This window comes from Melanerpes formicivorus, unplaced genomic scaffold, assembly GCF_026170545.1.
Source record: "Melanerpes formicivorus ecotype bairdi unplaced genomic scaffold, bMelFor1.0.p_v2 SCAF_4, whole genome shotgun sequence".
Classification (NCBI taxonomy): Eukaryota; Metazoa; Chordata; class Aves; order Piciformes; family Picidae; genus Melanerpes; species Melanerpes formicivorus.
This window is the reverse complement of record NW_027142356.1, coordinates 16,830,711-16,854,036: the sequence shown is the minus strand read 5'-3', so window position 1 is coordinate 16,854,036 and position 23,326 is coordinate 16,830,711. Positions and strand designations below refer to the sequence as shown.

General features: G+C 38.8%; 1 protein-coding gene across 3 annotated transcripts in view; it reads left to right on the top strand.

Annotated features, from left to right (window-relative positions):
• The window catches only part of GALNTL6 (polypeptide N-acetylgalactosaminyltransferase like 6), a 440,839-nt gene that overhangs the window by 3,447 nt on the left and 414,066 nt on the right, over positions 1-23,326 (top strand). The window lies entirely within an intron of this gene.

The window sequence follows — 23,326 nt, the reverse complement described above, 5'->3', positions numbered from 1 at the left end:
TGCTAAAGTTCTGAGTTACATGGAGCAAAAAGATTTCCTTAAAATACAGCTTGACAATAAAGTGACACATGGCAGGGGAAAAAATATGATTAATTTCTGATATAATTCTATGTCAGTCTTCCTTGTTGTATTATGTGCATAATAGAATAGATTAGGCTATTTTTAGTGCCTTTTAAAACACAAGGTCTATACATTCTTTGGCATATTATAATGTGCTTGAGTTTTGATTACAGTTTTTACAGCTACTTTAACTTTTTGTTTGTTGTGGGGTTTTTGTTATGGGTTTTTTGTTTGTTTTTTTTTGGTCACTGAAATATTACATATTATACACTGTCTGATATTTTCTGGATAGTAATTCAAGCTGATAAAACTTACAATTTCAGCATTGTTTTCTGTGGAGTGGTAGCAACAATGTAGTACAACCAATAGGATGTAGTTCTGGTCCAAACCCGATTATCTGATGCAGTCTAAAGTTAGTAATTATTTAGTTGCAGTAAGACTTTATTCTTGTCTGCTTACACACTTTCAATATATGAAGAATAACTTAAGTGAAAGAACCAAATTTCTTCTAGCAACTTTCAACTGCCTGTAGTATAGGCATTTGGTAAAAAGTATTGTGAGAAATATTTCTGGTTTTATGGGATGCTGGTGTGGCTGTCTGAAAGGCAGGCAGTCTAGTGAAGTAACCCTAACACATTTCAACTTAATTCGGTACTTTTTTTATTCACTTGCTATCTCCCTACTTCCCAGTATCAAATCTCACTTAAAATTAGATTGCACAGGAGCGTCTCTCAGTTGCAGAAGCTCTGTAATACTTATTCATGGATATATTACCGAAACATTTTATGATGTGTAAAGTAAGGAAATAAGGTAGATTTCTGGCTTCATTTAACTTATGCTTCCATGCGGTGGGGCACGCTACTCTTACCTTCTGCTTTAGGCACTCTGCCAGAGGAGCATGCATGGTTCCCAGACCAAAGACCAAAATAAAGGAATGCTGTCAGGGGAAAGCTTTGTCCAATGGGATAGAGTCACATTCTACTCTTTTCCTTGTCCCATGAATTTTGTATTTCTGTCTGATTAGCCCTGTGATTAGGTTTTTGTCTTGGAATGTGAAGTACATTCTCCTTGGGCTTGTATTGTAGTTGGCAAACAGGCACAAAATCCATCTTCCAAGCCTGATGGCTGTTCAAGTGCTAACTTTGTCTCCTGAATTCAGGAAATACTCAGCCTACAATTTGTCTTACAAGTGGTCATTAGTTTCTGAAGTCTGTGGAAGAGGTAAAAATTAAAATTTGCCCCAAATTGCAATGCTTCCTATGGTTTGGTACGTAGGTGCTGATAATTGTAATTGTTCCAGGGCAGTTAACTGTCTGTATTTACTATTGATGACAGTGAAGTACAAAGTTTGGGTTGAGGAATTCTATATCTGAAGCTGCATAAAGGCAGCATCCTGAAAGTGAAACTCTTTTTTTTTTTTTTTTCCCCCACTTAGCTGTATTTTTCTTGCTTTTTCCAGTTGATTTCAACAGCTGCAAAATCTTGTAATAAGTATGATTTAATTAGGACACAGACACTTATTTCCCATAATTGCATTGTCAGGACACTTGGTTTCTTATGTGTTTAGTTCCACCATCTAAGTTACTTACCTTTGATTTCATCACGCACTGCTGAGGTGGGAGAGTTGAGTTTTTCTTTAACAGAGTAAATAAAGTATGGAGTGACAAACTGGCCCAAGTCTACAGAAGTAGCTGCTTCATTATTGCTGACATTAACTTGTACTGTTTCAGGAGAGTACATGACTGAACATAAACAATACTTGTAAAAGGAAGTCTTACTTTCTGTGCTCAGTATCTATGCATGTGTTTATCCCAGCAAGACCTCATTACTCTCCCCAGAGATGCAGCTTAGTCCCGATGTGTTCAAGCCTCTTTAATTGTACAGCCCTTTTCACTGCTGTGCTAGTATGTCAGCTCCAAGGGACCCATATACATGGTATGGCAAAACAGAGCTTATTGTCATAAAATGCAGTGCACTGGCAATCTGTGTTTGTAAGTATTTAAAAATCATACAGTTAATACTTAAGTAATTCACTTCTTTATCTGAATTATTCATGTATAATTTTATTTCCTTGTATATATTGGAGCCGACTGAGGAAAATATTGTTTGTGGTCTAAAACCTTTGTTACTTTTAAGATACAATATTATTTTTGGCAATTAACAGTGTGTTTATGTTGTATTCAGTATACCAGAGGGAGCCCTCCTGTGGTTAATTTAATACCTATCAATTTTCAAGAATGTTACTAAACAGAGTGTATCTTACAGGGTAAAATGTACTGTTTTCTGTATTTATTTTTCCTTCCATTTGACTCAGTTTGCGTTGCATTTCAGCTAACATTGTGTGTAGTTTGCCTTTGTTTGTTTTTTAAAGTGCAGTCATTGCAAATTTATCCAAATACAAGGTCAAGAAACCTTCAAGCATTCCTGACCTAAAGGTCAAGAAATCACCATCTAGCATTTGGACTTACAGAAAGAGCACTGTGATAAGGGGGACTCCCTAGCCTTACTGAAGCACCAGAGTGCAAGATTTCTCACTGGTTAGGCCTACATAGCCAAACTGTATTTTATCCCCTCACTGGGACATGGTGCTTGCTTTCCTAAGATTATTTGGGTCCCTGTGCAGGGAACGTGCTTGGAGCTGGCAAACCATACCAATACTGTAGGTGTATTCCAGTTGGGAGCCAGACTGCATGCACTGTGTGTGCTGTTCAGTGGAGATTCAACTTTGTGTGTAGGCAGATGTCAGTTCACTTACAGAAACAGGAAAAATTCAGCTTTTCCTCTTTTAAATTGTTTTTTTTTTCACTCTCAGACAAGTAATGTATGGTCTTTGTCTAGCAATATACTGATGTGCACTTTCACAACAATTGGCTTTCAGCAGAACTTGAGTGTATGCTAACTGTTTTGATGGATCTGTGCTAGATGCAGACATGTTTGGTTACTTTAAATAAGCATGAAAAAAAATTAAGTCGGGGTTGACAAGTTAAATTCGATGCAGCTCAGGAATTCCTAGCTAAAAATCCTACATCTATGATAAATGTGCATCACTGTCAAGAGGCCAAATTACTCTGACTGAAAGAAACAGTAGTCCCACTATTTTAATGCTTCTTTAAAATATGAAAAGATTTTATGAGGAGATGTCAACCTGCTGAACCAACTCTCTTCTGAGAATTTCAGTATAAACTGGTTTTTAAGGTCAATCTTTGTTGTGATTCATTGGTTTCAAACCGGTTTTGACAATTGTCACATTTGGAGGAGTTTCATTGGGTGATGGGCTTGGCTGGGTAATCTTTCTCAAAACATGTCTGCAACGGAGAAATCCTTTCCCCTCTCTTCATGGAAAAAAACCCAACCACAGAATGCTACAGAAGAGACCTCCTTGATGGGGTTTGCTAAAGATACAAAGGAGAAGAAAATCTATAGCACAATTCCATGCTTCTGTTTAAAGTTTTCTCTTTAATTTCCATAATATTCACACATCTTTCGTCATAGAGAAGGTGACGTGGTTCCAAGTCCATGCAAGCACCAATTGAATCAAGACAGCTATTTAATTGCCAAATTAATTGTAGGGATAAAAGGTATATGTGCAGCTATCATGCAAATACGTAGGCTACAATACTCCACTCTTCCCTGGATGTTTTCTTACTCTGCAAGGTCAGAGCTGCTGTGTTCAAAGTAGTGTTTCACAGGGACAATGCTCTAAGATCTCTTTTAAGGTCTTATTGGAGGAATTTCCTGTCCTCTGTTTCTTCTGGTCAGACGCTGTTTAGTGAAGACCACTGCCTTCACTTTAGGAAGCTGTCATTAGCTGAAATACGAGGCTTTCATCCAGCTGCAGGTGGATTTGCCAGATAACTGCAACCATCTCCAGCTGTTGGTTACTACACAGTGCCTGAATTTTTTGACCAAATCTCTGGTGACAGGACATAATGTCATTTGACAGATGCTTCATTGCATCACCTGAAGCTGCCACCACCACAACAGTTTGAGCCTATCTGTCAGGCTTTTCTCTGAAGTAGTTGAAGAATATTTGCACATCTTCTTCAGAGACGTGAGAAGTAAATTCCATGAGAGCTGCAGCACCAAGGAGTTTGGAGATAAGAGACATCTGTCAATGCCATGAATGTGCAGTGATGTGAAACTTGTCAGGTTTATGCCAGATGAATTACCATGTCCAATGCCGTTCTCTACAATTTGCTGTTTTGTTTGTCTGTTTGTTTTTAGTATTAAATGTGCTATGCAAATTGGATATAGTAGACTAGAAAATTGGCCCATACGGTTTAGGTTTCATCAATTAGCGATACACCATTGATTCTGTGCTTAAGATGCAGTGGTGATTTAACAGTTTACTTCTGTGCTTTACAGGGGTTTATGACAGGATACAATACTGCTAAGAGATTTAGCTAGGCAGAGTAATTATCTGAACTAGAATTTAGTCAGGACACCAATGTTGATACAGGGTACTTTAGAAATGGGATTGCTCACTGAAGTGTGTAAGTATAGATTTATCAGACTAACTTAAGGTGCTCATTTACTTAAGCATAATTTTTCATGGTTGTACTTAGAGTAAGAGATACAGTTTATTCAGAAAAACTTAGCCTGTGTACTGATGTCTGGTCTCTGAAAATAGTGTTCTATAAATTAAGTGCTAGGAGAATGAAAATAAATGTTCGGGACAAGCAAGAACATTCTATAGCCAGCCTGTGACAAGTTCTGTTTATAGACAAAGATGGGGAAGAGAAGGGCTCCCTGTGTGTCTGTTCAGAGCCAGTGCCTGAGAAATACAGGCCCTGCACATGTGTTCCTGCAGTAACAACTTCTGCTTTTAGGTATTCTATCCTGTATGATTTTGCTACACTGTGATTAAAATCTCCAAACTTTGCATTAGGATAATTTTCTGTCTTGAGTTTGTCCTTCTGTTTTGTCAGTCAGTCCTAGGGCTAATTGTGCTTGTAATGGGACATTTGGGTAATGGTGCTGAATCATAGAATTGTCAGAGTTGGAAGGGACCTCAAGGATCATTCAGTTCCAACCCCCCTGCCAGAGGCAGGGACCCCTCACACTAGATCAGGTTGCTCAGAGCCACCTCCAGCCTGGTCTCGAAAACCTCCAGGGAAGATTTGCACAATTGTGTTGAAGACGGCAAGGCCAACTCACACCTACAAGAGTTAACTCCAACAGATACTGGCTGCTGAAATATCTCTTCTGCACAGATTAACTATACCCTGGCAAAATTTTGCTATTCCCTGGCAAAGCTTGCACAGATGCAACAGTAGTTAGCCAGAGCTAGGTAACCCAAGAAGAGAGTGTAAATCATACTAAGTCTTGTGCTAAACCAGTACCCTTCAGTGCTTCCCAGCTCTGAATTACATATCTTGTGCAGAATATTATACGTGGTTTAATGCAATAGTTCACTTTTTAGATACCATTTTTTTTGAGAGAAAATACCTATTGTGGTGCTTCCACGGGGAAAGCTTTCTTATTTTCAGCATAGCAACACATCTCCATTTCTTGCTTCTTTCTATTCTTTTTATTTGCTTTTACTGAGGAACAACACATTTCAAGTTCTTTAATGTTTTTGATACCTCATATGATTGCTGTGTGTATTATTATATTGGATTGCTTGAATCTTGAAAGTTTCTAGATGGCTTTTTCTACAGAGTGATAGTTTCCCATTAGCATGGGTAATGCATGAAAAAGACACTTTAATGCCATCCTACAAGAAATATATTGCTATTTTTCAGGCTCTGATAAATGACTACATTTTAAGTTGTATTTGATATGGATACAAAATGAATGACAAGCTTGAACGGATGTTGTTTTTGCAGAATTGTTCAACATAAACTAAATTGACAGTCAGATGTCTGATCAATTTTTGTGATCATAACACCGGTATAAACATGTAAATCAGGAACTTTTATGACATTAAGTAACACGCTCTCCTCTGCAGTTAAAAAATCATTAGAGACACAGCATATATGGACAGCAGTGTGCCCAGGTGGCCAAGAAGGCCAATGGCATCCTGGCCTGCATTAGGAATAGTGTGGCCAGCAGGAGCAGGGAAGTCATTGTGCCCCTGTACTCTGCTTTGGTTAGGTCGCACCTTGAGTAGTGTGTCCAGTTCTGGGCCCCTCAGTTTAAGAAGGACATCAAGACACTTGAACGTGTTCAGAGAAGGGCAACGAGGCTGGTGAGAGGCCTTGAACACAGGCCCTATGAGGAGAGGCTGAGGGATCTGGGATTGTTTAGCCTGGAGAAGAGGAGGCTCAGGGGAGACCTCATTGCTCTCTAAAACTACCTGAAAGGTGGTTGTAGCCAGGAAGGGGTTGGTCTCTTCTCCCAGGCAACCAGCACCAGGACAAGAGGACACAGTCTCAAGCTGCACCAGGGGAAGATTAGGCTCAAGGTGATGAGAAAGTTCTTCACTGAGAGAGTCGTTAGACATTGGAATGTGCTGCCCAGGGAGGTGGTGGAGTCACCATCCCTGGAGGTGTTCAAGAGAGGATTGGACATGGCACTTGATGCCATGGTCTAGTCATGAGGTCTGTGGTGACAGGTAGGGCTCGATGATCTTTGAGGTCTCTTTCAACCTTGGTGATACTGTGATATTGTGTGACATAAAAAGTATTTGGGATGGCTGTTAAAATTAGCAGAAAACTTAAAAATGACATGCGAAAGCCTCACAGGAAAATATTCCTGTGGTATATTTAACCTGTGTTTCACATCAAATTAAATCTTTTTCAGCATAAAGACATCTTTGTCTCCGTGATGGGAAGCTGTCCACATTTCTCTAAGTGTACAGAGGCACTCCTCCTAATAACAGTCACATTTTATTTTGTTCTATATTACTTCTTGAGCTATGGAACAGCCTGAGAATAGAGTGGGTTTCTCTCTCCATTTCCCCGTGCAGTAATCCATTTGTATGGTACAAGCCCAATGAAAGCACAGCCAGAGCATATATACTAGCCTACATTTCTCTAACATGAAAGTGAAATTGGTTTTGCCCCCACCAGCTGCATATACTAACAGAATTTAAAAACCAGGTTGGAAGCTATCATCTTCAGCACTGTGGACTGACGTGTCATGTGTTCCGGAAGGGCTACAGAGGAGGGCAGGAAGCTTCTGGAGTTCCATCAGGGAAGGCAGCAAAGCTGCAGGGAGGTAGGAAATGAATTTAACTGGAAACACAGTCCATTGCTTTATGCCATCTTTCTCCATCTTCTTGGTCTTCTTGCTTTGCATGGAGAGAACGCACCAAGAGCAGTAAGGATGCTTGGATGTTTCTAAACCATCCAAGCACAAAGCATAGAGAGAAACTGCTTGATGAAAATATAACATGAGTCTTTTAATAAAACTGGGACAGTAACTCATCAAATTGCTAAGGTGCTGCAGTTCATGTGCTGACCCTACCCACAGTAATGGTGCACTCATTGAAGATAAAGGTGTTTTCTTTGAAGTAACCTCAGTATGAACAAGTAAGAGAGAAATTTTTCTTCAAGTGCTTGACATGCAGCAGATGTGTCCTTCAGAAGCAATGAAGAGAAACTGTATTTTATATTTGGAAAAGGGAAATGGAGGTGACATCATGCTAAGCAGCAACCTGTTTCTGCATCTGGAATGGACATGCAAGACAAATGAATGTGTGAGATCAAGCCCAGGAAGTGTATTTACTGCTTGTACATATTTTAACCTCTTGAAAGAGTAGTGCTGCAGTATTTATTCTGTGACATGTGAGAGTAAAATCTTACCAAATTAAAACTACAATTCAGTCAATTGAGACTCTTCAAAATATTTGAAAGCAGTTTTATTAGAATAGATGGTTCAGAAGTGATTATTAGCGTGGCCTTGGAGTTTTTCCTTTTTATATCCACACACCCACACACACGTACACATGTGTATGTTTGTTTGTGGGCCGGAGGAGGTAAGTAGACCATCTTTGCTTCCGACCAGGAGAGGTTAATTTCTTTTTGTAATGTAACATGCCCTAATAATATTACAAGAAATAGGAAGATTTTGTGATAAACACCATGCAAGTAAATGGGAAGGCATATGCTTATAAGTTCAGTACAATCTACAGCACCTTTGATGTTTTCTGGATTTTTTAATAAATGTGGATTTTTGATTTGGTTTTGTCTCTCTTCTGTCTTCATGCACAGCTTGCATGTGGGCTGGCTTTATGCTCTATTTTTGAATAGTGGTAACTTTAGACGATCTACTGAACTTTCCCTCTGTACTTCTAAGTCTTGAAATATGTGGGAATTGAAGATGTTGGTTCATTTATTTATGGCTGAGATTTTCTAATCTCTTCTGTTAGTCATTACTCTTCAGACAATGGACTCTTATACAGATTTATTTAGGAGACCATACACAAGTTTCTTCAAAAATATACTTGCCCAAGGCTATCATCTCTAATATACCTACCTTTCTTTTCTCCTGACATGCGTGATCTAAAATAATCAACACACTGACCTTCTCTTCCATTTAATAACCTTCTTCATATTGCAGATTAACCTCCAATTTACTGATCTGATTGCTAGATACTAGCTACTGTCTTTTAACGATAACAGACTGAGAAGCTGCTAGAGTGTTAGGATGAAAGTAGCAAGAAGGAAACATGAAAGAAGGGAAAATGTACAGCCAGCAAAATAATAAGGAAAATACACCCCATCATATATATTTCTGGAACATTTAAGTTAGATTACTGTCATGTTTTCTATGCCTTTTCTTTCATGTTGCTCTAATCTGTATCTCTGGCATATTTTGTTGTCATACCTTTTCTTTTTTTTTTTTTTTTTTTTTAAATGCATGCTAACTGCAACCTTGCTTCTCTATTCTAATTTATTGTAGCATATTAGTAAAGCTGCTTTGGAATACCCTGGATTAATGATGCATTTAAACTGTTTTAAAATGACCCTGTGCTAGGTCAGTTATTGAAGTAGCGCCAGTGAGGAATATTTTATTTTGATTGCAGTAAGCTCTTAGTTTTATGTTAACTGCAATGTACAAACATGACCTGTGGGCTTTTAATGTTGTAGTGAATTGAAAATGTGTTAATATAGCATACCACATATTTTTATGTAGCAAACTGAGGCTTGTCAAGAGGAGACTACAGTCTTACTTTCTTCTGTTATACTGCACTTTCTGATATGAAGAAAGTGAGGTGCAGGTGCTGCTTCTATCATGTTAGTTGTGAGCACATTGCTGCTTCTGTATTCTCCCAGTTTAACAGACCTATGCTACTACTCTTGTACTTGGACAAAGCAGTCTTTCTTTTCCTTTGTAGCCTGAAGGTTGGAGGGACTGAGTAATTTGGGACATTTTGGTGTGGAAGCTGTAGCTTGGTGATGCTGTTTGACCTACAACTACCTGAAAGGTGGTTGTAGCCAGGAAGGGGTTGGTCTCTTCTCCCAGGCAACCAGCACCAGAACAAGGGGACACAATCTCAAGCTGCGCCAGGGGAGGTTTAGACTCGAGGTGAGGAGAAAGTTCTTCACCAAGCGAGTCGTTCACCATTGGAATGTGCTGCCCAGGGAGGTGGTGGAGTCACCATCCCTGGAGGTGTTCAAGAGGAGATTGGATGTGGCACTTGGTGTCATGGTCTAGTCACGAGGTCTGTGGTGACAGGTTGGACTCTATGATCTTTGAGGTCTCTTCCAACCTTAGTGATACTGTTACCGCCTGCCAAAACCAGGAGACTCATTAGGACTGCCTTCCTTTCCTTCCTGATGCTCTGTAGTGGTTTTGATGTCCATAGCTGAAGTCAGGTTTTGTGGAGGATGTCTGAGAAGCAGCAGTGTGTGTCCAGAGCAGGCCATCAGTTCCCCCATGGTAGTGTGGACACAAAACACTGTTGATGCCTGCTAATATGCAGGAGGGTGGACTCTCTGAATCATGCATGTCATGGCTGGGCAGCGTGGTGTCAAGCAGTGTTTAAATGAGAAGTCATGCAGCCGTTGAGGTGGTCTGTGAGGTACACCAGGCTGAAAACCTTAAGAGGGGAGTGTGGTTTAGGCGCAGCTTTGGTACACAAATGGGAAATGACTGATATTTATGATGCAGGGTGGGAAAATTCTGTGACAAGCATTATTTCCCAAACCTTTTATTTGCAAAGGTAGTGCATTTAACTTTTTTCTTGTGAAAGTCACATCCTTAATTATTGCACAAGTAACTTTATATTTCTTTTCCCTTTTAGAAGTGGAAAGTGTTACTTAACTATGTTCTGCTTCAGACCTGAGCTGGAACAAGGGCTTGCATAGTTTTCAAAACACAGGAATATGTTTTTTTCACATCCCAAATATCTCTCTATATCTTAACCTAGTCTGCTTTAGTGTCCAAAGCTGTACTGTAGTTTCTCCACTAGATTCTAACATGGGCAGCTTCTGCTGCAAATTTAGGAAACAAACAAAAACCAGCTCAAATATAGTACAAAATGTCGTTAGGCAGACTCATCTCGTGTGGTAGTTTCAACCCACCACATCTTGGTAAAAATGCCATTGCCTACCCTTTAGTGACAGTGGACTTCACAGGTTTGTCAGTGCTTTGGAAGCTTGAATAACTTGTTAAGTTTTACTGCAAGAAGGGGGCCGCTTTAACGACCAATTTGATCAGCGGATTCCACTTTATTGAGCATCAGACACATCTTATATACAGTTTGCTATAATTATGCCCACTTGGCAACATACTATTGGTTGCTCTCTAACAGGTTACATCATTGTTTTCACAACTCTGTGGAATTCTTCTATCCGGCCTAATTGCTCTCTTTCCCAGATCTCGCCTCCTCCTTATCTTGCTTGCCTCCCATCTCAGGGGCAGCTGGACTTCAGCATACCAAGCAATCAGCACTTTCTCACATCTCCTCTCCGCCAGTATATTATCAACAGAGAATTCTTCAAGGCCTGAATTGCACAGGTGTTCCTGGGACCCATGTCCCCTCTTGTCCGACAACAATTCCCCCGTTTTTCTTTTGTGCAAGTAAGGCCTTGGAAGTTATTCTTTGAACACTTTGCATAATACAATTATAAACAAGTTTAACAATAATCAAAATGAGTACAATAATACCTAAGAACCTTAAAACTTACTACTATAATTAACAAACATATTTACATTAAGTCTGGGTATCCCTATCAGACACGTCTGAAAAAGTTCAATCAATTCATTATTACCTGTTATGTTGCACCTCTATTTTCTCTAGGATGGTCAAAAATCATAATTTGTTTAATGGTAGCAAGATTTCTTTAATCTGTAAAGGTAGATCTGGCCAGGCTCTAGCTTCACAGACAGAAAACTTGCAGGCAATCAGCAAGAGCAAAAGAGCTTCATTGCTTTGCCCAATATAAAATTACCCATAATAATGTGTTTTTGGTCATCCTAGTAATACTAATCTCTTATTGGTACCAACTTCACCCAAAAAGCAACCTTACAATAGTTTTCTTCATCTTATATAGTTTCATCATCTATATAAGCAAACTTATGCTAAATAGAAGGGAGGCATATGATAGTCTTAGAATAGGTGGTCAAATCCCTTCTCCCTACATTCAGTGTGGTAAGGGTCAGAGCATCCACTTTCACACATGCTCAATTGTGCAGGCTTCTTATCTGAAGAAAACAAATTCCTAGTTCTGAATGTTTATCTTTAAGACAGCTCCTTCTCAGCCGTGATGTCTCCAATTAACCAGACAGTGTCCTTGCAAGTATGCAAGAGAGGTTTCTTTCTCTTTACCCTCTAAACAGGCCTTACAAGATCCTGACCCTTAATCCCAGTGCACTCTAAGTCTTACAATTTTAACACAAATCACCAGTATATTCATCACAATTCCCCCTTTTTTTTTTTTTTTTTTTTTTTTTTGTCACCATTGATTTGTGTTAACATTTCCAGATATTTCAGAACCTTCTTAATTGGATCATAATTAAGGTCATCTGTTCTGATCACATTCTGATCATAATTCTCTACTTGTAACTCATTGACATGAGCAATCTTACTTAAAGGTCTTAGTATTTTGTAACAACAATTGCAGAGTATTATGCATAGCAATATTACAATTATTCCAACAATATTACAAACAAATGTTTAAGCCAATTTAGGTTTGGTAACCAGAAAGTTAACTTATCCCATATTTCTTTAAATCCACAAGAAGTATCATCTAAAGAAATCTGATGTAATATCTGATTGTGGTTTACAATCGCCTGTAAATCTGTTTCCACTCGTTTATCTAGATTAACATAACTACAACAACTTACATTTATGACTACACATACACCCCCTTCCTTTACATATGAAAAATCCAAAGCTAATCTATTCTGAGTAGATATTTTTGAGAGACTATTGATTTCATTTGCTGCGCTTTTATTGCATCTGTGCTTGCATTTACCATGATTTCAACTGTAGCAGAAAAATTTACTATTGCTTTTTCAAGTCCAAGTCTTTTCTCTCCGGTCTGATCAAGATTCCACACATGGGAACATGGTTTTTGATTTCGATTGGACTACTTATGTACAAATAGGGTTAGGATCAAAATTAGGCTCCACCAAGTATATGTGAACTCTGCCTCCTCGGCCTGCTGGGGTGCAACCAGCAGCCGGGTGTATTTTCTTCTCGGCAGCAGTTACATTCTTCAGGAGCCCTACAGATTTTTTAACTCCTTAACCCACTTCAAAATTCCATTTGGAGTCTCTTCTCTATTTCCTTGGTTAGTTTGTTTACCATTTCCCATTGTGCTTTTGTTATTTCAATTCCTCTTCCTTCAAAATCTTATGTCTCTTACTTTTCCTTTTACTAATCCTTTTAATTATTCCTGAGATTTCCCAACTAAAATTTCTCTAGTCTTTATTTCCCACTTATGCCAATCCCTTTCAATAATTTTCCATGGGGATTTAAATCCTTTTTCTCACCACAAAATAGGTTTTCTGTATTTACCAGTCCAAACTGCCTATTTTCAAATTCAGCATTCAGGACAAATTTTTTTTTTTTTTTTTTTTTTTTTTTTGATTGATGCTTTTGATCCCAGATTATCATAACAGTTATTGTGATCGATGTTCGACTTCATGGGAAATGCTGTTTCCTCTCAGTCTTGGTTCTTCTGCACATTAGTGAAGGAATAGTTGTTAAAATTAATACCTATTTACTACAAACCTTAACTTATGCTAATACCAAAAATCCTTAAAAGACTATGTTAAAATTAATCCATCAAATCAGTGTCTAAAAAGAAATAAAATTGTTACATTAACTAAAAAACACTTTCCAAAATTAAAACCTGTTTATACATTCCTTAACTATATTACATGGAGCTCCTTTGAAATGCCTAGGCAGACAACTAAGAAGGTTCGAACCAAAAGAAAATCTTACAATTTGAACTCTTAACTAAGTGCATACACCTTACTGCAATTACTATGTACTAAGTACTTATAAATACCAAATGCTTACTTATTCATTATGCTTATTAGAAAAACTTAACAAAACTCTAAATAACAAATCTCTGAAAGACGTTACAATCAGAAATGACAACATGAGTACTGTTGCTTTAAATCAAAACAGAGTAGTGCGGCTAAAGCCGCTGCGGGGGAAAGGGGTGGGGGCTGCTGCCGTGGCAGCTGCTCCGCTGCTACTGTCGGTGCTGTCGGTGTCGGTGGTGCGTCAGCCGGTACCGCCTTGGTCGGAGCCGTCGGTATCCGCGGGGGCCGGCAGGGCTCGCGGGAGGAGTGCGGTGGCAGGAACGCTGTAACCGCGAGCCTCCAAGCGCTCCATTTTTTCTAAGAGGGGCCGTAAAGCAAAGTCGGCGCTGTTTGAATTCCTCGCTGCCGGTGTTATCTTCCGAGTCCGAGCCGTCGCTGGCGATGTCAGAGGAAGGTTCCCCGCTGTGTGCAAACGGCAGTGGTGACGGCTGGTAAACGCGGTGTGGTCGCCGCAAGATGTATCGGGAGCGGCCCCGGTCGATCGGTCGACAGTTCTCAGACACATCTTTCAGCTGCAACTCAGATACACCTGGCGCTGCATCTCGTCCTGACAAAGTTGCTCTAACTGCAGCAGCCATTCGCTGTTTCAGTTCGTAGGTTTTAACACAGTTCATGCATTCTCGCCACGACTTTTGCAGCTTTATAGCAGTTTTATCACCATCTATAACCAAGTCCCACAACTTGTTCCTGTATTCTCTCCAACAAGCTTCATCAAAATAACTATCTCCGCTAGGGAAATGCCCTAAAGCGGATCTATGGGCCAAAAGTCCAGGCATTACTTTAGACGATATCTCCGCCTTACGCTTTTCGATGACACTGTATTTCGCCTGATGACTGCTTATAGGGTCGGCCTTGCCCTTTCGAGTCTGTGCGCAAAGGTACTAAGGCTGCCATAACCTGTTGACTATGCTCAAGCTGTTTTGTCATTGTCATTGACAACACCTCAGCCTGTTTTTGCAATCCCTTATCAATCACCTCCGTCAACATGGCCATCGGATTGCTTGGCAAGTCCTGAGCCCTCTGCAACAATTCGGCTACCGTCCATCTAGGATCTGCTGATGTAATAAGCTGTTGCGTCTGCTGGTTCCCATTCTGCATTAAACACTGCCTTAAAATTGCCTCTCGGATACCTTCTCCTACGCTTGCTGCTCTAAGTGCGGCAAGCAACTTATCCACAAATTCACCAAGAGGTTCCTGTCTACCTTGCTTAATTCCCATATAGTGAGGATTTGCATTTCCATCCTTCTGCTTGTCAAAAGCCATCCTTACTATCTGGGCTGATGCTTGCAAAACAGGCGGCTGTAAAAGTGCCTGTAACTCTGGTCTCTCATTCTGTCCCGTTCCACACAACTGATCTACTGTTACACCAAATAATGGATTGTTTTGCTGTCTTTGTACTCCAGCTGATTGTCTAGCTAGGTGTTCCCACTCATTCAAAAATGTCATAAATTGAGATGCTGTTAGGATCAGCTTCGTAACATTATAAGAATCTCTAGGTAACATATTATAGTTCATGTAAATAAAATCAATCATCTGTCTAGCTGGTTCAGATTGAACCCCAAATTGACTCGCAGTCTGTCGTAATTGAGATAACAATTTCCATGGCAATTGAGTTACATCAGCCTGAAAAACATTTTGCTCCCCAGGGACCTGTGTATACATTACTGGAAGAACTTGATGTGAAGCAGCCAGCCGGCTAAGCCCTTCCTGATCTCCTTCGGCATTTAAGTGTTCTGCAACCTTTCGCCAATACTCTGCGTGCTTTCTTACATGATCTTTAACACCACCTCCAGGATCTATCGCCCTGTTTGTCTTCTCTCCCTCACCTACTTTCTTGTCCTGTACAATTTGCTCAGCTAAAAGAGACGGGGAAGGCTCCTCAGCAGAGTCCTGTGTTACAGATTGTAATTCGACTCTGCCACCTAACCCTTTTACACACGCAGCCTTCTCCTTTCTTAAATAATCCTGAACCTCTTCTGACAAAGGCAACCCAGCATGTGTAACACTTGCTCCATTTGGGTCCGTATAATCTAATCGTACCCTGGCTTGATAAGCTGCCACTTGCTCAGCACGATGCTGATCCAATGCTGTCATAACCATCTTCCACCATTTTCCACACTCCTTTGCTCGTTTTTCATCATCTAAGCCATGCAGCCACAAGTCTTGTCCAGACTTTTTCCACTGCAATTTTTCAAACACCTCATTTGGGTCCTTAAAATATCCTAACTCTTCTGCATAGCTTAACAGCGGCACCAACTCCTTTGTAAAATTTAACTTACACTGTCGCTTTTCTAAAAAGCATATAAATAAATCATACGCTGCCTGCCTATCCATATCCGTATTTAAACGTTAATACCTGTGCGCACAGACCTCGTTTAAGCAGTTTCCGGCTCTACAGCGTCTTCGGCTTCAAGGCTGTCTTCCCTTTTCTTGCAGCCTCCGGTACTGCTATCCCGGGCCGGCCGTCTTCTTGCCTCCCGGCTTACTGCGAATCTCCCAACGTCCCGAAGAACTTCTTAAACCCTAACGTTTGTCTTCATTAGGGTCCCGTGTTCGAGCGCCACTTACTGCAAGAAGGGGGCCGCTTTAACGACCAATTTGATCAGCGGATTCCACTTTATTGAGCATCAGACACATCTTATATACAGTTTGCTATAATTATGCCCACTTGGCAACATACTATTGGTTGCTCTCTAACAGGTTACATCATTGTTTTCACAACTCTGTGGAATTCTTCTATCCGGCCTAATTGCTCTCTTTCCCAGATCTCGCCTCCTCCTTATCTTGCTTGCCTCCCATCTCAGGGGCAGCTGGACTTCAGCATACCAAGCAATCAGCACTTTCTCACATCTCCTCTCCGCCAGTATATTATCAACAGAGAATTCTTCAAGGCCTGAATTGCACAGGTGTTCCTGGGACCCATGTCCCCTCTTGTCCGACAACAAAGTTTAACCAGTAACTTTAGGCTGTAGTTGCATTTTTATTTGTTAAATTGGTCTTTTGGAAGAGGAGCTGAAAACTGACTCCAGTCATGGCACAAGCGTGCACCTACACAGAACTGCAGAAATTTACTTGAAACATGATATACACCTCCCCAGAACAATGTTTTCAACTAATTTAGAGGTCTATTAAGTATCTAGAAGGATAAAACCAGTGTTTAAAATGAAGATTCCTAGATTGTATAGGAAAACAGTGATTTGGCAATCACTGAGAGGCTCAAGAGATGTGCAGAGATCTTGAACTTCATGTCACTTGAGAGAAGAAACAAAACGTAAAACAAGACCAGAAATACTCATTCTAATTCCTGCAAAAAAAAGTCATGGGAAAGAAAATAAAAACCCTTTTATGTTTTGGGGTTATTGCTAGTCTGAGGTAGTTTCAGAGTGCTTGAAAGCTAAGATGATCCATGCATCAGGGGCATAAACAAATGATCTGTGGGATCTATAGCCACTGTCTGGAATATTTATTATAATGAGAAGAGTTTATATAATGGAGGAGAGAGAAAATAAAAAGTGGTAAATTTGGGGTAAGGGTACAGGCAAAACGTAGCTGCTGTAGCTGAAGATCTCTGCATAAACTGTCTAGTTATCTCAAGTAAAATGTGGATAAATGTAAAATAATGTATATGGGAACATAAATAATCCTAGTTTTAAAAATATCACAATAACTTTTGACATTATAATTGCTACTCAGGAAGGAGCTCTTGATGCTTTTATTAGTTTTATGAAACTGTTAGCTTTCGTTTCAAAGAGGATTACATTGTTATGACTACTGTTTGGATTCAGCACAAATGCTGTATGCAATTCTTTTGTAGTTGTAAACATCACAGATAGGGTGGAATAGATACCTATCAAAGGTGACTGAATTAAGTAAAGGCTTCATTGTTGAGTGACTGATGAGAGGACTGAGAATACAGTACAGGTATGTGAGAAGAGTGTAACATGGAAAAGATATGGAGGTATCACTTCATTCACTCTCTTTCAATGAATATAATAGCATTGAATGAAATACTGTATGAGGTTAAAAACAAGTAACAGGTACAGGACTTCATACAGTAGGTTATTAAGCTGTAGAGCTTTCTGAACCAGAGATTGTGGATATTAAAAGCTTATGTAGCTTCAAGAAACAATTGAATGTATTTACAGGAGAAAAATCCATTAGGGCTAAAGACAGTACCGCTTGCTTGCAAAGACCTTGAACAACCAGTTGTTGGAGGCTGAAGGGTGTGAAGTTTTTTGTTTGCAATGTATTTGTATCTTTCTTTAGGAGCTGCTATTCATTGCTGTCAGATGCAGATAGTTGGCTAGCAAGACCTTTTTGTATGACTTATAAAAGTCGTTCTTCAACTAATGTGTAAGTTAAAGTCATCCATAGTATCTGGTAATGGGAAATGCAGCTGTGGAAGAGGAAGAGATTTTGAATGAGTTACTGGGTGCTGGAGAGTGTCATGGTAAGTTAGAGAGAGTAATAAATGCCAGACCGGTTGTGTGTTACAGGTTGTGTTGCAGTTCCAGCACTGCAGCTCCTGAATAAATTTGAGGTATGGCAGACTGAGAAAGCCTGTGCCTTAGACTAAGTTAAGTGTAACAATATGCATTTTTCTATGATAAATGCATGTCTTGGTGTGTGTCTTGGTGTGTCTTGAGGAAGACTAAAACCAAAATTTCAATATTCTAAACTTTAATTGATACTTACAGGGGCATCGATCCCCATTATCTGCATCCTCTATTAGGTGCTAGGAATAGGATCCCAGAGTCTTCATGTGTAACAAGTTTGCTTCTACTTTTTATGTAGCTTTTTCTCTTTCATCCTCAGGATAAAACAAGGGTATATTAAATATAGTAGAGTGTCACAAGGAACATCTTAAGTATGAAACTGTATTACGTCAGAGTATGTGGAACAGCTTGGGGCATTGCAGTTTTTGTTTCAGGATTTTTTTTTGGTTTTTAATACTGAAAAGAAACACTTGCCTATGTTGATACATTGCATATAAACAGGAGATGATGGCCTTGAAATATTTAGATTACTCTATGGAATGTATGAGGGGCTGTACATTCATTCCTCTGTAACTTGAACTCTTGAGTATATATAGATGAGAGCGTGATTTTTTGCTATTTCCAATTGTTTCCTACTTTCTTGGTAATGAACTTTGTTTGATATCGAGGCTGTTTTTTTTTTTTTATTTAATCATGAACTTAATCTAACACAGGAATGTGTATGTTAACCAGCTAAGAATAAAGAAAAAAAATCTTCTATTTACCACTGCCTCTGTAGAGCTTACTTACAGAAAGATTATTCATTAGGATTCTGTAGGCTGAGCTAGTCAGGTATTTGCCAGGTGCCTACCAGAACACCACTTCAGAATTTGCTGACAGCAACTAGTAAAGATAAAAGCTCATCTCTTTTTTTTTCCTCTTTTTTCCTTTTTTTTTGTATTTTAATTTATTTTTTGAAATAGGTGAGCAGCATAATATACTGCTTTGCATTAGCAACTTCACATCCAAGCTGGAAAAGGTATTTTTCAAGAACTGTCCTAGAATTTAGCTTTAGAATCACAGAATAGTTTATGTTGGAAGGCCATGGGCAGGGACAACTTTCACTACATTAGATTGCTCTATGCCCATCCAACCTGACCTTGAACACTTCCAATGACATGGCATCCATCTGGGCAACTTGTTCCAGTGTCTCAATACCCTCATCATAAAAAACCCAAATAGTTCTTCCTTGTATTTGATGTTAATCTTTCATTTTAAAACTGTTGCCTCTTTTCATGAAGCTACAGGCCTTGATAAAAAGTCTCTCCATGTATTTTAATAAGCCCTCTTTTTATATCTTTAAAGGTCCCAGTAATGTCTCTTCAGAGAAGTGCTTGCTTATTTCATGAAACCTGCTCCTGCACTGCATTTTTTATGTATGTGAAATGTAGAAAATTTGCTTTATAATGTAGAAATACATTGTTCTAAAAATGTTGAAATTTGGTTTATTTCTCTTTTTCCTAAATACATGCCTGTTGCATAGTCCTACCTTGTATATAGAAGTTACAGTGTGATACTAGGAACTATACTGTTGATCAGGTGTCAAGTCTTGAATATTAGAATGACACCAGTGCTTCCAGAGTATTTAATAGCAGAACAACAGGATTTAAAAAAAAAAAAACCAAAAATCTTCGTTGCCATCCTTCTCATGACTGGAGTAAAGCTCCCGTTGCCTTCAATAGGAACTGAGCACTGTAATCAGTGCTGTCAGTCACCATCTGGAGTGACTTTCTCTTTCATATCTGAATCTTACTATAGAGTCCTTCCTTTCTAGGATGCCATCTGTCAGGCAGTTTCTTGACTTGTTTCCAGGACCAACCTTTGTACCTTCTTTCATGTCCTGTTCTGTGCTTCAGGCAACCTCTCAAATCTTCGTTCTCCCCGCTGTTTTCAAAATACGTTTTGAAAATCAGTGTACACAATGAAGCACCTTACCAATAATAGCTATTACCGAACCCTTGGCAACATCAGTTATCTGACGACAATCTGTCAGGAGGCCAAGGCTTGGAAAGCATTGACCCGAACCCCTTTTCTCATCCGTTTAAGTGATGTTTCAAAGCAGTGGCTAAGGGAGAAATTTGAACCATTGATGATTTGGAGTCTTTTCTGTGGATAAAAGAAACCAATTATTATAGCAGTTAGCCTAGTAATAGTTTACAAAAGCATCAGTTCTTGTAGGTTTAAAAATAAGATCAAATAGCATTAATCTAACAGTATAACTGGTTTTGAAAGGCTTTTACTCAGTAAAGCCATGTTTATGATCATTCAAAAAATCTGTAATTTTGAGCTGATGGTTGCTCAAGTCTTACATACTATGTTTTCTCTCTGACATAAAGTTAAATGCCAACATTTCTTATTGGCCTAAATAAGCAAATAGAATGAAGTGAGAATGACAAACCTTTGTTTCAAAGAGAAAACCAAATATATGTATTATTTCTAATACATTAACTTTGGGAAAAAAACGGGTTTTTTTGAAAGCAAATAAGCTTAAAGAGGGACACAACTTCTTAGTGAAATAAAGGTTAGTAGGTTAGCATGTGGCTTAATGATTGCTTAAAAATATAATTCAGACATGGTATTAACTGTAACTCATGCATGGAGGAGATTTGTATGTATCTGAACAGCAGCCTTTCTTCCGAGTGGTTTTAGGGATGTGATTTATTTATTTATTTATTTAAATGTTGTTTTTTTCCTGAACAAAATCTGAGTGAGCACTTGCTGATTTATGATTTTGATTTGAACTATAGATAAAGATGATTTAGGCTTTCAAAGAGATAAAAAAGTAGCATTTTTTCTAGTAGAATGCTTTTTTAGTGTATATATTAAACCCCCCAAGTTCTCTCACATTCTGACTAGATAGCATTTGAGTAGAAACAAAACAATTACTGTCTCTGTATTGCATTTCTTTTCAAAGGAAAATATCTATTATGAAAAGCCCTGCTTATTTCAAAGGTTAGAAAATGTGGCAACAAACATTTGTGTAACATAAAATTGCAAAAGAGATTTCACAGGATCAAAGTGTGCCAACACCTTACTATACTACATTTGCTCACATCTATTTTGCATGAAAATTGGTAATAGGAGACTGTTGGAGAAGTATCCCAACAGGCCAGAATGATTTAAAAACTAGCATACAATATCTCTATATAATTTCATTTATTTAAATGTATTGAAATGAGAATAATCAATATTCTTCCCAAGAAGCTCAGTTGGTATAAGGTATGTGGTTAAAATTAATATTTGGTTGGGAAGTGGTGTGAATGGCCAAGTACTAGCCTGCCCCTAGGCAACTGAGGCTCTCTACATGGCACTTCAGTCTCTCTGCAGTATCTAGCTTATCACTTCATGACGGATTCCCCTTATTTCAAAGATGAATCTAGGAGAAATTTCCTCTGAAGAGCAGTTTGCAATTGCAGATGAACACAGCAATACGTAAAAACTAAATGAATAACAATTATTGTGAGTGGTGTTACTGCTCACCTTCACCTTAACAATGGTTTCTTGAAGGCTCTTAGCTCTCAGGTAGATGCTGCAAAGAGCTGGCTACTGATGTGCCTTCCTTTCTAGTATAGGATATGCAGTTGGAGTAACATAATTGCCGCTGATATCATTCTTGTACTATTTCTCCTTGAGAAGAAAATTAATGAATTTGTCTGACAGAAAAGTTTAGGTTTTGTACCCAGATTAGTGATGCACTTAAGTATTTTTCAGATTTATGTTACATTTTTAAGCAGTCTGAACTATTTCTGTTATGGAAAACTGTCTATTTCCCTCTTCCTTCTGAGTAGCCAGACAAGTATTAAAAGCCAACAAACAACAGCAACAGCAAAAACTATCCTAACTTTGCCACCGGATTTACTTGTGGTGTCTTTCTGCTGAGTAAATAATAGGAGGGGGCAAGCTGGCTTTCAGCAACTCTGATACTTTAAATCAGAGCAAACCTTTGACAGTTCCTAATTTGGTTTTTGCACTGTCTTGGAATTTTTTCAGATTCAATTAATGCCCTTTTAGCTGAAATGAGAGGCAAAAAAAAAAAGAAAGTAAGTCTGAGGAACAATTTCTGTCCTCTTGTTGCCTAATGATTTTCCTCTCCTGGTCAAATTCCTTAGGATGATGCTCACCCTCACTCTAGGCTGCTGCTTTTGATATCTCAACCTATATAGAAAGATCACATACATGATTAGATTTTCTTTCCAGGCAATGACCTACATTTAAGATGCTGCTTGAAACCACAGTGGAGCAATGCATAGGAATTTTTCATATGCACCAGAAAAAAATTGTTACTATAGACTGTATTGGATTCCTCTGCCTTGAGTGATCTCTTTAAATGTATTTTATCAGTTTGGAGGCTTTTAGTTTACTTACTCATAGATACAATTCTGTCACCTTTTTTTTTTTTTTTCTTAGATCAGGCCTTGAGCTGTTATAAACTGTAAATCAGTCGTGTTCCTGCAAAAGTAGCTAATTTCAAACACCGTCTATGATACAGGAATCAATTATATGTATATCCATTGGGGAGATGTAAAAAGGAAAGGCACTGAATAGTGGGGAATTGTATCTAGACTAAAAGAATTTTACAATTACAAAAAGATGCTCTAGTGAGCCTGGGGTACACCTGTTTTTCACTTGAAGTCCTCGGATGGTACCTCGTCAGAATGAGCTTCTTCAGATAGCTTAGCAACATGCCTGTGTTTTACAGTTCCTCTGAAGCAAGGGAAGTTTCCCACTTGTTATAAATAGTCATTTAAAAAATCTGGCTATTGCTGGGAACTAGGTGAAAATGACTACTACTTGATTTCAATGTGTGAATTTAATTATTTTTTTTAATTAAACATTGGTTGGTTTTGGTTCATAACCATTTGCCATAAAGCCATTTTTCTTATTAATTTCATCAGCCTCTCTCCAGCTGTGGCTAGTAAAAGGTGTTAAAGAGAGTTGGATTTTTTGGGGTGTTTTGTGATGGATGATTTTGGAATAACATGCTAACAGAGAAAATGGTTTCTTCCTAACCCTTGTCAGTTAGTGGCTGGCTGAAGACATATACCCCATATACTTTACAGCTAAGCTCATACAGTACTTTATGTTAGTTGACTTCAAATTTTGTTCATTACTGGCTTCCAGCTTGGGAATGTTACTGTTCCTGATTGTTCTGAACTTTGACAAAAGCAGTCAAGAGGCCTTCATTCTAACAGAAAGCTGTGACTAATTGCTTTAAAAAATAAATAATACTTGCACTGACACAAGACAAAAAAGGTTCATTAAAACTCATGTTGGAGAACTCT